Below are 16,136 nucleotides of genomic sequence, written 5' to 3' on the forward strand. Positions count from 1 at the left end.
CCCTTGAGCCCTGGTCCATCCCCCGTACTCCTCGGTTTGTGTCACCCTCTATATTTATGCTGGCTCCTGTCTCTCATTCTGATCCTTCTCAGGTTTGAAGACCTGCCCAATCACCCGGATCTGACTCTGCTTCCACCTTTACTCTCTGCTCTTTCTCCCTCCTTGATATCAGTGTTGCATATAGCTCCATGCAAAGGACCCCCACCAAGTGGCATCATTATTGACAAACTCACAGAGCCTGAGTGGTGCCAGGGACAAAGATGACATCTGACAAATAGCAGGTCTTTCCTCTGTTACTTCTTCCAGTTGTGGCCTCAGTTTCTTCCAAGGTCCTGAGGTCAATGCTATTCCTTCTAAGGTGGATTAGAAAGTCCTCTTCTTAGGAAATTTCAGGTTTAAATCCCTTTGATGTTTTTTCCTATTTTTCAAAGATGGTTTCCTGTTCACTGATTCATCGCAGGAATACTGTCATATCCTCAAATTCAATGCTTGCCAATGTTTTCTTGCAGTCAGCTTGTTGACAGTTGAACACAAATCTGGGTATCAATACTAATGATACCAAAAGAATCAATCAAGACAGCCAAAAAGGTCTCATGATGAGACATCATTTCTGGTGACCTAAAACAGGAATGTTCTCACTAGCTTACTTTTAACCCAAAGAATAGGGATTTATACTGCCTTTATGTATTCCTACTTTTTGTCCTAGTAAATTAGATGTAAGTGGCTGCTTACCCCCTGAGTAACTGTCACATAACTAGGTAATAAAGACTAGAATTAGGAACACTTTCAATGGAGTCTCCAACTCCAGGGGTCTCACAAGTACTAGAGATCACCTCCTCACACACTGCTCCATGTTTTCATTATTTAGATGTTGATATCCCTGAAAAATATGTCTGGATTATTCCCAAAGCTTCTTTTACTTCCAGTGGTACTTTCTTTACTGAATACAAGTGCCACCACTACCTGGGGCCCCTCCACCATTCCTGCTAGTATCCTGGAGCACCAAGCCTGGGCTTAATTACTTATTTGCTGGCTGGTGAGGGAGGGATGGTTGTCCTGGGTTGTGGGGATGTCCAACACTAAACAGATGAGATCAACAATACATTAGTCACACATACTCACAGCCTGGAGGGTACTGTATGCCAAGTGGGAATGTATGAAGGTTGCATTTGGAGACAGTGAACAATCAGAGGTATGGGCGACAGGCTTTGTAGGTGAGGCATCCCTCCTTCCCATGGTAGAATGTGATCAGCTTACTTGAATAGTTTCTGGCTGGCGGGGACCTGGCATCCACTACTCTGGGATAAGAAGAAACTGCTCCTGTCCATTTTATAGGTTGTTGTTGGGTGACAAGAACCTTATCTGTAGAAGCAGAGTGAAGAGAGCAACCTGCAGTTAGATTATTTGAGACCCTCCTAGTTTCACCAGATGTCACAGCAGTACATAAGCCTGGGCTTTAATTGTAGACCTTTCACAGAGCCCTCCCATCTGTATTCTCTCAGAGGGGAACAATGTCCCTCCTCCTGCTTTTGTGTGTCCAAGGCTTAACAAAGCAGAATCTTTGATATACACAGTCCTTCCACTTCTGTTGTTTTGTTACCCATGGAATCCCTACTCACAGGGACGATGGCCAAATTCAAGTGGAGTTATACTCATACTCCCCATGGCCCTTGGACACTGGGACTTTGTGGAAGCTACCTCTCTGCCTGCCTCGGTCTTTTCCCAGGATTCTTCTCAGCCTTCAAGCAAATACAGGTAATGGGGTGCCCAGTATTCACAGATGAAACAGACCCCCAAAGTGGTTGAGGTCTCAATTGGCATCCCCAGCCTACGGCACTCATTTCTGGAGCCAGAGAGCAAACTGCAATTATGAATAGGGAAAAGGAACCTAGTTAGGCTCTGTAGCTATTTTTGCTCATGCAGTCCCAGGCATTTCTGGTTGAATGCTGCCACTCACAGTACTCACACAAGATCTGGAAACTATTTGAAGTTCAAAGGCACCCACAGACGACTGCAAAGCAAAACTGGAGGAAGCTTCCTGAAGGACATTAGCAAATGCATCTGTTTAAGGGAGCTTGGAAGTTTCTCTGTAGAGTTTCTGGTTAAAAATTCACCAGAGAAAATCCATGGCTTCTACATTTTCTCTGATTCCCAAACCAGATGTGTTCTCTGATCCCCAAACCAGAATATTTATGAAGTATCCAGAAACTGGTTGACAAAAGTCAGGAAAGAGAGTCTGATGCTCTCTTAGTGCTCAGCCAGAGAGGGCTTGTCCCTTTTGACTGCTCAGGATGCAAATAGAATCCCCGGATGCTAACGACCCAGAATTTCTCTTTGCACCTTGGAGCACATGACTGATTTCATGTAATGCTTGGATTTGGAGTTGTTGGAACAATAACAATAAGGATATAGTAAATTCTTCTTCTTATGTAGCAGAGCCTCTCCCACCTCCTCCCTCCCCTTAATATTTTCTCCTTTATGCTCCATCTCCTCACTGCCTCTTACTTTCCTTCCTTGTCTCCTTCCTGCCTTCCATCCTCATTCCCCCCTCTCTCCTACCCTTTGATCCCACCCCCCTCGCTGTTGATCCTTCTAGAGCTGAACATCAGCAGAGGTTGGTCAAGACTATTTAATCTAGATTCTTCCTGCTTGATGAGGCTCTGGTGGCACCTCGTGGCTGGGAGGTATGAATGCACCCTTCCTTGGTTCGTGAGTTGGAGCCCCAAGCCATTTCCTTTAGCACCCCTGATCTCTCCCCTCTGAGAACCTGGGCAGATTTCAAGGATAAGACATGGAGGTAGAAATCACTGCATGGATGCACTAGGGCGGATTTTAAGGAGGAGGACGTATGGAACCCTGAGGGGGTCAAACAGCCTAGGATCTACTGATTCTGAGTTTGTACTTTTGAGTTTGGGGGCAGTGCATGGGTCCTCTCTGAGCTTCGGAGCTTCATCCAAACATAATGCTGGTCTGAATTTCTCCAGTTCCTTAGCTTTTCTTCTCCTTTGTTTGGGCATTGCCCCAAAACAACAAGATTTATCCCCTGCCCTCACCCCACGGTGAATGCTAATCTCTTTAATATATGGACAGGCTTAGAGTGCCCTGGTCTACCTCCTGTGCAGAAGAGGGAGGAGGAAGCAACTCCTGTTCGGCTCTGACCCTGGACCTGTGGACCTCTGGTTCAGTCCTGCCTTCCTCCCAGCCACCCACAGCGTCTGGCTCCCTCCTCAGGAGCCTCCTCAGTTTCTTACTAACACTTAACACCCACTGGCCCACAGACTGCTGATCTCCTCTGTTCAGAGTATGTGTGAAGAAAAAAAGTTCTTTCTTTGAGAAGCTCAAGAGTAGGCTTAGAGGTTAAACAGTGAATGTTTACTAAAGGCAAAACCACAGGATAAAAGAAGAAAGTATTTCTGAATTTATTTGGGAGCCAAGCTCAGATAAATCCAACTCTGGATCTTGGTTGTGTTGGGACCAATTCAGTTTCCAGAGTTGATGAGAACTTCAGACTCTCAGGAGACTGACTTGTTTCATTCTTATTGGAAACCAAATGACCCAGCTTACCACATGACTGTGATAGTCCAAAAGTTGGCTCTGGTGGGACTATGACAAGTGCTTAGTAAAAGTGGAGTCATCCAGGCAGGAGGGCTGATAGGTGGGTGTAGATCAAGATGATTCTTCACCGTGTCCTTCTCCACTGACAAGTCCCCCAGACCACAACTCTGTTCTGATGGCTCTGTTTCCTGTCTAGGAGACTAATGAAGAACCTCTGCCTTCTTCTTCCACAGCCAGTTAAACCTCTGGGGATGGAAACCCAGACTCAGCAATTCAGGATTGGTTAATTTGTTTCCCTGTCTTCAGACTTTCTTATCGTCCCCATTCAGTACAGATCATTCCTGTTGTCCTGGTATGAGCTAGACCTATGTGAACAGGTCACTTTTAGCCTTGACCTTATCTCCATCCCTCTGGGGTTACCAAGAGCTGTGGGGAAAGGGGTGGGGCTCAGAGGTGATGTGTATTTGGGGTAAGAAATTAAAAGTTAAGGCAAATGACTGGTGCTAGACAACCCGATGTTTCTGATGAGAAAAGAGCTCTCTGAAGAAGTGAGGCTAGGGGACTGATGTTGCTCCTGATTCGCTCAATTATAAAATACACCTGTCAGGCTGGGGTGGCAGACTGTCACCTGTCAGACTCAGTGGCAGAGCACTTGCTTAGCATATCCAAGGCTCTGGGCTCCATTCCAGTACTGGGAAGGAAAAAAAATGCCCACCTAGTTTCTTCTTTGTAACATATTTAAATTCTAGGTTCTTCCACGGATGATGCCCCCGAAGAGCACTGGCCACAGATACCTCTGGTATTCCTACCTCTATAGATCTTTATAAATCATACTTTTCACGAAGGATTACACAAGCAGATTAACGGGAATAGCCTTGTCATTGTACTTTAGAATCTCAGGAATGAAACAGAACTGTTATCCAATTTCTGTCCTAAATGCTTTATAATAATTATGACTGTTCCCAGTGCCTCTTGGAGTCATGTCAATCAGCCCTATTTTTCTTTCACAGAGAAAACAAGTGCAAGTGACTTCTTGGGACTAGATCCTCCTGGTCCACGTTAGAAATGAGACGCCATCAAATCTGGCAACTTTTTGATACTCGTCCTCTTTTGAACCTCAGGAATGTGGAAAATGCTAGACCATACATGTTCTTATTTGGATCCTTGGTTTGTAAAGTCCTGTTAATGATCCCAAGGCCCATAATTTATAGTATGAAATGGAACCTGAGATGAGTACAGATAACATCTTCAGGAACTAATAGGTACAAGAGTGTTAATTGTTAGGAAAAGCAATGCTCAGAATACTTGAGAGACAAGGAAGCCGCGTAAGCCCAATTTCTTTGGTAGTTTTTGCAGCTATTTGAGTAACTTCCTGCCACTACTGTCCCCAGCCCATTAAGGGTTTGTTCTTCAAGGATGATGCATCTGGGAACATTGCCCTGCCCCAGAGTGACTCCTCCCCCGTGTCCTGGCCCACGTGGTCGGAGTGCCACTTTACTACAGTATGTGGAAATACCAGGCTATAACTCTATCCTGGTGCATAATGACGTGCTTGGACTCATTACTCAACTCAGCTCATGTTGCCGTGGGGCTATTTCACCATCTTCTCCATTTCAACTTCCTATTTCACACTGTCCTGCCACCCCCTTCCAGTAACTTCCTCTCCTGTCAAGTTAAAGATCTTTCTCAAGTTGTTTCTCCACCCCCAACTCAGAGGCAAACAAGAGCCTTTCTAAGTGATTCTCAACTTCATAGTGCTGTGTCTGGGCAAGACAGAGCTCCCTAAAAATAATTAAAATATTCAATAATTAAAGTATAGAACATAATCCTTGAATTGGTAGTCTCTGTGTTTTCACTTCCCAAATTCCCAGATTTAGAGTTCTTCTCAAGGTGCAGATGAAAGGAAAAAAAGTCAAAGAAATACTTCTCCAAGTCGCTTCTTCTTTGAGCTACAGCCCAACCCTCCGTGGTTCTCTCACCAGAAGCTGCTGTAGATTTTTGCCTTCAATTTCTCCAAATCTTCACCTTTTTTTTTTAACCCACCACACAAATCTCCAAAATTTAAATGACAGAGTTCACATTTTCATATGATTGCCAATAGAAATATGCATATATGTAAATTAATTCCATTTAAATTAAACAGGCACACATACATGCGTATGGTTTCTCCATTCTGTTTATTAGAATACACACACACACAGATATATTGGAGTATTTACTTTATTAAAAAAATTAGTTTCGGCAACTAAAAAAGTCAGATGTACGTATTGTAGCAACTCAAAAAACACAGAAGGGTCTAAAGTCAAATCAATACTCTTACTTTCTCTTAACCTTCTCCACTGGCCCCACAGTTGGAGATAGCTATCTAATGGTATGGTGCACACAAATAGATGGATAGGTATAATGTTTTTATTCAAAATGTAAACAGACTCTACTATTATTAGTCTTTAGTTCTGTTTTCACTTAATGGTGTATCATGAGTATTCTTGTTTATACAAATTTTCCAGATTTTTTGATTGTTTTAAATTTATAAGTTTTGACACTAAATAGAATATGCAAAGCATATCTAGAGGGTAAGACAATAAATGTACCTGGACAAAAAAATGTAAACATTAGAATTGAGCATATAATAGAAAGCATCTTATCTTTCTCTAGATCTCCAGTTCCTTCTCAGAAACCACAGTACTGAGGACTTTCTTTTTACTCATTTCTGAAATTTGGAACAGGGAATTTGGAACAATTAATCTCTCTCAAAAAAATTCTCTAATTCTTTGATATTCACAGAGCACCACAGAGAAGTCAAACATCTCAGAGAAAACCACCAAACCCCTGCAGTTGACAGAGGTGCTATGACAGCTCAGGACTGGAAGGACACTTTACTGTTATAAGTCCAGAGAACTGTAACCTATTGATTCACAGATTCAGTTCCAACTCTTGAAAAGATACAAACTATCTTGTCTGAAGAATAAACGTGTGTATTTGCATGTGATTGCAGGAGGCTCACTAATGTCCTGAAGCCCAGCCACGGAGCTCCAGGTAAGAAGACCAGATCTAGTTCAGACACTTCCTCCTCTTACACTTCATCGTACAGAGAGGAAACTGAGGCACAGGTGGGTACATCTCAGAGGCAGTGTAAGGCAGCCCTGTGACAATACAGAAGTCTCCTGATACTCAGTGCTTAGTTTAGACCATGTGACCATGAAGACAACCTTTGTTTCATGTCACTCCACACACAATTAAGAAGTGAGGTTACGATGCCAGCAATCAGTCTGTGCATCCTCCTGCATAACATTGTGAGCAAAAGTGGGCCAGAAGGTTGTCAGGTGACAGACTGTAAAAAGTGGTTAGTGTGTCAGGCAGAGATCTTCAGGGAACAGGAACCAATATGATGCATGTCTGTAGATTTATTTTAAACAATTGGCTCATGTGATTATGGAGGCTGCCAAGTCCAAAGTCTGCGTAGGTTGGAGGCCCAGGGAAGAGGCGATGCTGCAGTTCAAATCAGAAGGCTATCTGCCTGCTGGCCGAAGTCCTTCTTACTCAGGGGAGATGAGTCTTTTTGTTAATTAAGGCCTTCAACTCACTGAAAGAGGCCCACCCACATTTACGGAGGGCAGTCTGATTTACTTGCAACTCAGAGATTTAAATGTTAATCTCATCCTCCAAAATCATCTGCACAGAAAACATCTGGAATCATGTTTGCCCAAATATCTAGGCATTATGACCTAACCAAGTTGACAACAGAAAATTACCCATTGTAATCAGTCTGATAGGAATCTTTCTATCAGTTTCTTCAGACTTAGATCACAACCCACTGGAATGGCTTGTACCTGGAACACCATTTCCTGGAATAAGAAGATCTTTTATTCTTATCTTTTGATGACAAAACCCAGGAATCTGTTATGTCTGATGCTTGCAACTGACTTACTAATGAGCTGCATGCATGTCGTAGCAAGGTCATCCTGGGATCAGCAATTTTAGATATAGATGACATCAAGTTTAAAGACTTCCTTGGATTATAGAAACTGTCTAGATTTTTTGTGTTCAAAATTTCTGTTCCCCAAGAGTTATTCTTTAGATAAATACATACTGGGCACCTACTATCAGCCAGGAACTGTGTTAGTCACTGAGAAAATGTTCTGTCAAGAAATTTGTGATCTAACGGGAAGAGGAGACAAGGGGATCAAAAACTCCCTGCAGCCTATGCTCTGGAAGAGATCTATTTGCACAGAGTACTGAAGGAAGCACATTCCTAAGGGTGACTCCTACATTACCAGTCATTCCCTCTTCATTTCATATTTATCGTAAGCCTTTGGTTCCAAGATAGGCAAGGATCCCTCTGGCTGACTTGCTTCACCTTTCCTTGGCTCACCCCATCCCAAGTTCTTTAACTCTGGAATTAAGTTTCTCCACAGTGGTTCTATCAACACAGTTGTTTCAATGGTTTCCAGGTGCAGTGTAGACCAGGGAATGAATAGTTTGGGGCTAGAATATAAATGAGTCTATGTTTCCGATCAGTCACTTCATCTGGGGAAGGAAGCCACATCGGTTGATTTGGGTCTCAAGACCACAGCCTCTGGCGTCCACCTAAATAGAAGTCCCTCCCGGGGAGACATCTGGGTATTTGATGAATTTCTCAAATAAGAGTTCCATTAACAAGGCCACTGTGGTGTACTGTTATGTTAGCAATTATCACAGAGGAAGTTAGTCTAGGATTAGGACCAGATTTTCCAAAGCTGGACTTGTAAACACCATGGAAGTAGACTTTCCTGTTGGTGATAGAAAGATTGACATTTAACAGCAGCCTTTTGTGCAGAAATGACAGGTCTGATTATCCCGAAGTTAGACCAAGCGTGCGGGTTGATTAGATTATGGTTTAATGGGTGTTACTGTTTCACTGAGCTCTAGCTGTAAACAGTGGGTCCAAATTTTTCACTTGTAGTTCCTTTCTGCTGTGCTAACCCAAGCGATATCTGAAGGAAGGTTCTACTTTGTGTCAACTAGGTAAAATTAAATACACAGTATATAGCACAGGCTGTCATGAAAAGTTCGAAAATATACTGAAATATACTGAAAATTCTCTGAGAACCAGTGGTGCTTCCCCCGCCCCCAGAAGAATTTATGCTCCAGTCCAGAATTTAAAAATCAAGCAACAGGTGTATTCACTGAAGATTGGGAATGAGAACACACTTATTATTTTCCCCAAATAAATGGAAATTCATTGAAACTGAATGAACCAAAGCTTATTCCACTGAAGGAAATAGTCTCTTCATTTCAAACAGGACCTAATATCTGAAACAGATTAAAATGATAGGAAGCTTAATGTTGTTTACTTTTGAGTCAGCAAAATAAAATGTGCTAGAAAGCAACTCTGATACTCAGAAGAGAGAGAGAAATGAGAAAGATTCGACCTTACCTTACTAAGTTGTCCTGGACCGAAGAAGAAGGGCTAAAATCTGCTAATAAAAAGTAGCTACCAGAGTAGATTCAGTTTGGTGAGGTTTAATGTTATTCATTGCACTAGAAAAGAAGTACTCAGATATAATTTTATTTTGAACTGGCTGATTGTAAAACTGGATATAAGACACATTTTAGAATAGTGTGGCAATGTATAAAAATTGGCTCTAATTCATCAGTTCTTTCAAAGTAATATGGAATAAACTTACAGATGAATTGGTGAAGTGTAAGGTTGAAGGTGGAGTAGAGACCGTTTTGAGTCAGTCCTGATCCTTGTGCAATAAATCTTACTCTTAATAGTATTTTTCAAGTCATGGAAATGCGTAATAATTTCAAACCCCAGCGGACTTGCTGGGTTTGCATGCTTGGCAATGAGAGAATGACATGGGCTGCTATTTGTAATCACATTGCCACAGGGTTCCACAAACCAAAGACTGCATTGGCAGCTTGTCCTTGGGAAACTTTTATTGCTATAAGAAACAAGAACAGGGGTGAAGCAAAACTGAGAAAGGCTGTTAACTTCTTCACACTTCAGGCTAGTCTTCTCCAGTGTGTTTGTGTAGGTGTGAAGGGGATTATAACTCCAGAGGACACTTGGCAATGTCACACCTGGGTGGTGATGTTAGTGTCATCCTGTGGGTGGGGACCAGGGATTCTGCTACACACCCTGCAGTACACTTGGTGGCCCCTGACAACAAAGAACCAAGGGGCCCAAATGTCGATAGTGCTCAGAGGAAGAACCTCTGATTTAGGTCTCAGCTCAAGGGACATTCCCTGCAGACCTCCTGCAGTCTTTCTCAGAACACATGATTGCTTTCCTTCAAAGCGCTTACCTTTGAATAATGTGTCATTTGAGAGTAGGTGCTGCATCTACACTGCTTGCAGTACTTCGCTCAGAGTAAGTCAATGAATGTTTGAAGGACAGAAGAAGAGAAGAGGGTAAAAGACAAAGGAAGCAAGGCAAGAAGAGAGACCTGGGTTTTCTGAACCTTTCCTCTGTTATTATTTTGCTAATCTAACAACTCACATGTTTTTTCCCCTTATTTCTAAGGCAGGAATGAAAATCCATTCTCTGCTTCATGGCTTCGGATATATGAAGAATAAAAGTGCATCTCTCTGGGATTGGGCATAAAAAGCTGAGAAGGGGAGGTGAAAAAGGACCACAGCATCTGCTGCAGCAATTTGTGCAGAGGCAAATCTGGGGAGAAGGGATAATGGGACACCGGCCACCATGGAGGAGAGGCAAGAGCAGCAGTGAGAGGGTTCAACGGTGAGATGTTCATTGGCCTGACTGACCTCCCACCCTGGCTGGCTTGGTCAAGGTCCTTTTACGGAGCTGAGCCTGCAGTGAGGCAGGAAAGTAGTAAGCAGGTGCAACTCTCCAAGGGGGAAGAAGGCTCGCAACGTGAAACTCAGAAAACACCCCTGGAAGCACCTGGGCTTCAAGAGCAACGACTCTGTTTTCAGCAGTACACAGGAAAGAGGAAGGGAGGCTTCTGCAAGGAGGGAGCTCTAAAGGGATGCCTTTAGAGGGGTGACCTGTGACAAGATGGGAAACCTGGCGACCTGCATGGCAATGTGGGGAAGGGGTGGGTACCCAGTGAGCCTGCTCCTTGCAAGAGAAGCAGTGGAGTGAGACCAGGATGGGGAGCTCAGAACACCTTTGAGTGGGCTCCACCTTCCAGTGAGCTTCATCTAGGGGCTAGGTCACATGTCAGGGATGGGGGGATGGGAGGCAGTAGAGCAGGCAAGAGAAAGCCAAAGAACTGGCCAAAAACAACAGGCATGCACTATACTGTCTCCTGTGGCATGCCCACATTTTGCATTAAGTTGTTGACTGTTACCCAATTTATTTATTTATTTATTTATTTATGCATGTTATGTATTTATTTATTTTAATACTGGAGATTGAGCCCAGGAGCACTTAACTATGAAGCCACATCCCCAGCCCTTTTATAAATCTAGATTTTATTTTGAGATAGGGTCATGCTAAGTGGCTTAGGGCTGAAGTTGCTGAGGCTCCTTCAGCCTCCTAAGCCACTGGGATCACAGTTGTGTGCTCCTGTGCCCATATTATTACACCCTTCTTATGACTAGATTGCTGGTAGAAAAGCAAGAGGGGACAGACTCTCAGATCTGAGTATGGCACAGCCTGGACCTACCAAAGCTGCAGAGACTTGGGCGAAAAGGCAGAGAAAGGTCCAAGAAATGAATGAAATTTGGGGGATGGCTTTGCACGACTTGCTCTCAGGCCTCAACCCTCAGCCTCTACGGATCTGGGATGGGAGGTTTGCTTTGGAGTGAAGGCAGTATTGAGTGAGAAACTATCTAGTGGGAACACTGATGTTACCTTGCAAACTGACCCATAGATATAACGTGGAACCTTCAGATTGGTGAAAAGGGCCTGGCAGTGATGGAAGGATTCTATTTAAGATGAAAGAATCTCTTCTTTCTCTTGAACATCAAAATGTCACAAAGAGGGAGATATTTACTTAGTTGAAGAGATTGCCATGTATTTATAGATTAGTTCAAGGGAGTTTAGGGTACAGGGCCCAGCAGAATGTCAGAGTGGTTAAGATCCATTTGTATACACTCGCATAACTCTGTGTGTGTGTGTGTGTGTGTGTGTGTGTGTGTGTGTGTGTGTGTGTGGTGTGTGCACACACAGAAAAGTGGGGTAGGTTGTTCCCCAAACTGTTAACATTGGCCATCTCTGCATGATGCTATTTAGATTCTGGTGATATTTATATTCTTTTATTTTTGATGTTGCCTTAATTTTTACGGGAACATGTTTCACTTTTATAATAAACAGCAAGAAAGTTGTTTTAATTTTGAAAAGGGAAGAGTCTTGTCTCTCTGTATTATGCATCTATATCAACATGTAGTAAATAATACTATAAAAAAGAAAGTACTTAAAATATATGTTTTTCTTTTCTTGGGAAAACTAGTTTACAATAGGAATGAAATGGAATCAAATATTTGAAATAAAAGGCAAAATATGAACCACGCCATAAAAGAAATACAAAGAAATAAACTAGATATTGGTGGGGAACGTGCCCTCTCTCAGAGAGTCTACAAGGGGACCCCAGAACATCTCTTTTAAAACTCCCAAAACATAAGAGATTATTTGGTATTTAGAAACTATTAATATAGGAATTACAAGATGTTATACATACATGATTCTTTGAATTGTAAAAGAAGCACACAAGATATATGTTCATCTCTATTTGATGAGTGAGTAAACTAAGGTTTAAATTGGTTAATTAATTTGGACATGCTGTCCTAGTAGTTAGTGAAGCAAGACTTGAACTCAGGACCTCCTGATTTCATAGCTTACACGTGTCTCAAGTGCCTCATCCTAAAGGATCCTCAGCATAGGATGAAAAGGAACTTGGTTTATGACAAACATAAATGATGTCAGGGCAGATCAGTCATGGTTCAGAAAAGGGGTGGTGGGGGCACATTCAGTTAGGTAATCGAGTCTTGAATGAAAGAACCATTTACAAAGCCAAGGGCAACAGTACATGCCATTCACTGGAAAGGCAGAGTAGCCTGGGCGGTCACGGTGGGCGCCACTCACTATGAGCTCAAGGGATGCTCAGCTCATCAAAGCCCTAACATCTAGCTAAGGGGCTGAAAACGATGGGACTGGATAGCAAAGAGGACTTGTCATCTGTCCTTTGTAGACACAGCTTTTATCTCTTCTGAAGTGCCGTGGGAAGAGGTAAAGGATTACTCAGCATTAATGCATCTTTATTCACAGTCACTGAACACATGCAGAACAAAGATTGTGCTGTCAACACCTCGGGAAGCATGTGGAAGATTCCAACACAGTGCATGTTGCTGTAAACAGACCCTCCAAGCAACGTGGGGTGGACAGTGCGTGATGAGATCTCAGAGCTTTCTCCCACTCAGCTCCCCGCACGTTTATCTTCCAGTCAAACACTCCCAACCTTTCTTGCTTTTAATCACAGAAAGCTGTGCAGCAAATATTTTAAGATCACCTGGATTCCAAGGGTCCCTAAATTTATTTTGTTAATGTCTCTTCCTGTGGCAGAGGGCAACTGAGACTCAAGGTTAAGCATTAGTGAAGTGTCTCACTCGGATCAGACCCAACAGGGCCAATGTGTTCAAACCCACATGGAGCAAAGTAAGTGCTGTGGAAAACCCAGCCATTGTCCTCTGAATTCCTCTGGCTGATAGGGAGTGTGGGGCTCCAGCAGGGCCTGGCTTTTCTTGAACCTCTATGTCCTCATCTTATAAAATGAGCAACATAATAACTTCCTCCCAAGTTTAAAATAGTAAAAGAAAGTGAATGTATATAAGCTTTATAAAGTATAAAATGTAATAAAGTTCACTCAGTTATTCACTAGCCTAGTTAACCATGTTCACTGACAGCCTGCTCTGCCCTCTTCCACTTGGCCTTGGGAGTCCATTTCCAATCAAGACTTTTGCTCCTGGAAGTTCCCTTTATTCTGCCTCAATTGTTTTTTTTGTTTTTTTTTTTTTTTTAAATAAACCTTTTTATTTTAGAAGTTTGGGGTTTGCAGAAGAATCGAGAAGATAATGCACCTTTCCCAAAGACCCCACACCTGGCCTCATCTGTTGGTCTCTTTGTGGCCCTTCCCAACAGTGCGTAGACAGGCAGTAGTGCCCCCTACCTACAACAGAAGGGAGACACCTTGTCTCTTTATATTCCCCTTCAACTACTATTCTATCTTCCACCTCCACAACAAAACTACTCAATTACTGATCTCACTAATGGCCCAGGCACTGGACTAAAGGCTCCCTGGAGATGCTGCTTGACACAGAGTATCAGCGATGGAACTAGAGGTCCCAATGACCAGCCAGGCCTTGTTTGGTTCAGCCTGTGCCCGAGACTTCCTTTCACTACTCAAGCTTATGATTATTTCTTATAATGGCAAGAATCTTGGTGCACTGCAAGTTCACGGCTTGGGTTTGGAAAATGTTTAGGAAGTTTGTGAAATAGTTTGGGAGCTGATTCGACATGAAGGGATGAAAAAATGGAAGTAGAAAATGATTTCCTGGCTTCAGGGGTTTTGTCAGTGTTCTTTACTAGGAAGAAATGCACCAGAAGAGGAGCAGGGCGTTTTGTTTAACTTCGTCTCATTTAGCAGGAAGATTGTGGAGTCAGGTTAGGGTTGAGATAGAGCCGCGTAGGAAACATTTGAGTGGGATATTCAGCTGAAGATACAGGGTGGAATCTCAAAAAAAGAAAAAAGATCTACAGCAGCTCAGGAGGCTGAGGCAGGACGGATCACGAGTTCAAAGCCAGCCTCAGCAAAAGTGAGACCCTAAGCAACTCAGAGAGACCCCGTCTCTAAATAAAATAGAAAACAGGGCTTGGGATGTGACTTAGTGGTGGAATGCCCCTGAGTTCAATCCCAGCACCCTACCCCCCAAAGAAAAAAAAGAAAAAAAATTCTAAAGAAGTGAGTAATTGTCCATAAATAACAAAGCCAAAGTCAAAGCCAAAGCCAAGGGTGGGAAATACATCTTCTGAAAGGTGCACCATGGGAATTTAATAACCGGTACGGAGGAATAGTTTTATACCATTAAGACAAGGCTTCTTTTTTTTTTTTTCTGTGGATTTTGTTGTCTTAACATTCATGTTTTCTTTCCTTGGGATATAAAACCGACCAAAAAGGAAAAAAGCAAACGCAAAGAAAGAAAGCAAACAAAATCAAAACCCTAAACAAACTTCTCTTTGCATATTGTCTTTGAAGGAACTTATTCTTGCCTTGTCTGTTTTTAGCATAAAATCAGATAATCATTTCCCTCCAGGGAAGGAAGCAGGCATGAAAATTGAATTAAATTCTAGCATAATAACTTAATATCTTTCCTCCCCACTTACATGCAATCTCAGTTCATCTCAGCTGTGACAGATGCCTCCGATAAGGGAGCCCCACATCTGTGGCTGATTTAAACTGAGTCCTACAACACATACTCCATCGTGAGCAAAATTCGTGTTTATTTTTTTTTAATTTTGTGTTGTTTTAGAGGAAGCCTTTCTACTTTGCTTGTTTTTTTTTTTTTCCTTTTGAAATGGTGGGGGCAGATTGTAACCTTTGAGACACAAGATCTAGATTTCTGCCCCAGGTCTGCAGCTTTCCACCAAGAAATTTTAGTTCCTTCTTTCAAAAATGATAGCACATTTGCCTTTGGGAACTTTAACTCAAAGTTCCCCTGTTGGGGGTGCGATCTGTGGTGGGCATTGTCCCTTCCCGCAGAAACTCCATTTTCTTAAGGACCTCAATGTGTCCGACTCTGAACCATATGAACTCCTCTTTGTTGGTTAAAAAGGCTCCAACTCTTGGCAATTCATGTGGTTCCTTCTACAACAAACACATCAGCCGGGGAGTGGCACAAAGCTCTTTTGGTCAGAGATGATCAAGGGGACTTGTCTAGAAATGTCCTTTCCTGATGAAAAGGAAGCTCGTTTACCCTTTCAGGAATACAGACATGGTGCCTGGAGGAGGAGCAAGTGACACACTGTGGCTCTAAGACTGAAAGGCTCTGAGATGTGGCACTGAGAGCTAGAAGGACAATTTCCTTGACAAATGGGCCTCTTGCTGGATTAGCCACAAATTTGGTTTTCTTTAGTTTGCAGCCGATTGAAATCCCTTCTGGTTCTGTTAGTGCCAATTGTTTCTTCGCATCTCTTCCCTAATAATCACCCTATTTTATTAAATTCCAGGGTTTCTGGGGTCCTGAGATAGGGCCTCCTCTCAACTCAGATCTCAGTGAGTCGCAGCAGCTATTTGATGATATGGTTGCAACCTCAGAATCTTCTCCATCATTTCATGAGCACATACTATGTGCCAGGCCTATCAGGTTATAAATCCTCTGTATGCAAGGTCTCTGTTAGGTTGGAATTTAGGCTACTGTAGTGGGCAGAGCAGAGCAGCTGAAACAAAGGCCCAGCCCGCTAAATGGTGACTGATCAAGAGGGCTACAATTTTGACCAGCTTGATCTTAGACACCGAACAAAACAGTTAAAACCGAAATATAGCCATTCTTTGGGGCATTAAAAGAAACAATAGATAGATTGCAACCTAAGATGTACACTATGGTTACTCCCCCCCCTAGAATAAATAAAGATT

At 42.7% G+C, this 16,136-nt stretch overlaps 1 long non-coding RNA gene across 1 annotated transcript; it reads left to right on the forward strand.

Annotated features, from left to right (window-relative positions):
* Window positions 1-1,568: 1,568 nt before the first annotated feature.
* Window positions 1,569-10,877, forward strand: LOC306656648. Its single transcript, XR_013762601.1, has 3 exons — window positions 1,569-1,755; window positions 6,551-6,591; window positions 10,064-10,877. It is a non-coding gene; the product is annotated as an uncharacterized lncRNA (long non-coding RNA).
* The last annotated feature ends 5,259 nt before the right edge of the window (window positions 10,878-16,136 follow it).

This window comes from Sciurus vulgaris (genome assembly GCF_902686455.1).
Source record: "Sciurus vulgaris genome assembly, chromosome: 3".
Classification (NCBI taxonomy): Eukaryota; Metazoa; Chordata; class Mammalia; order Rodentia; family Sciuridae; genus Sciurus; species Sciurus vulgaris.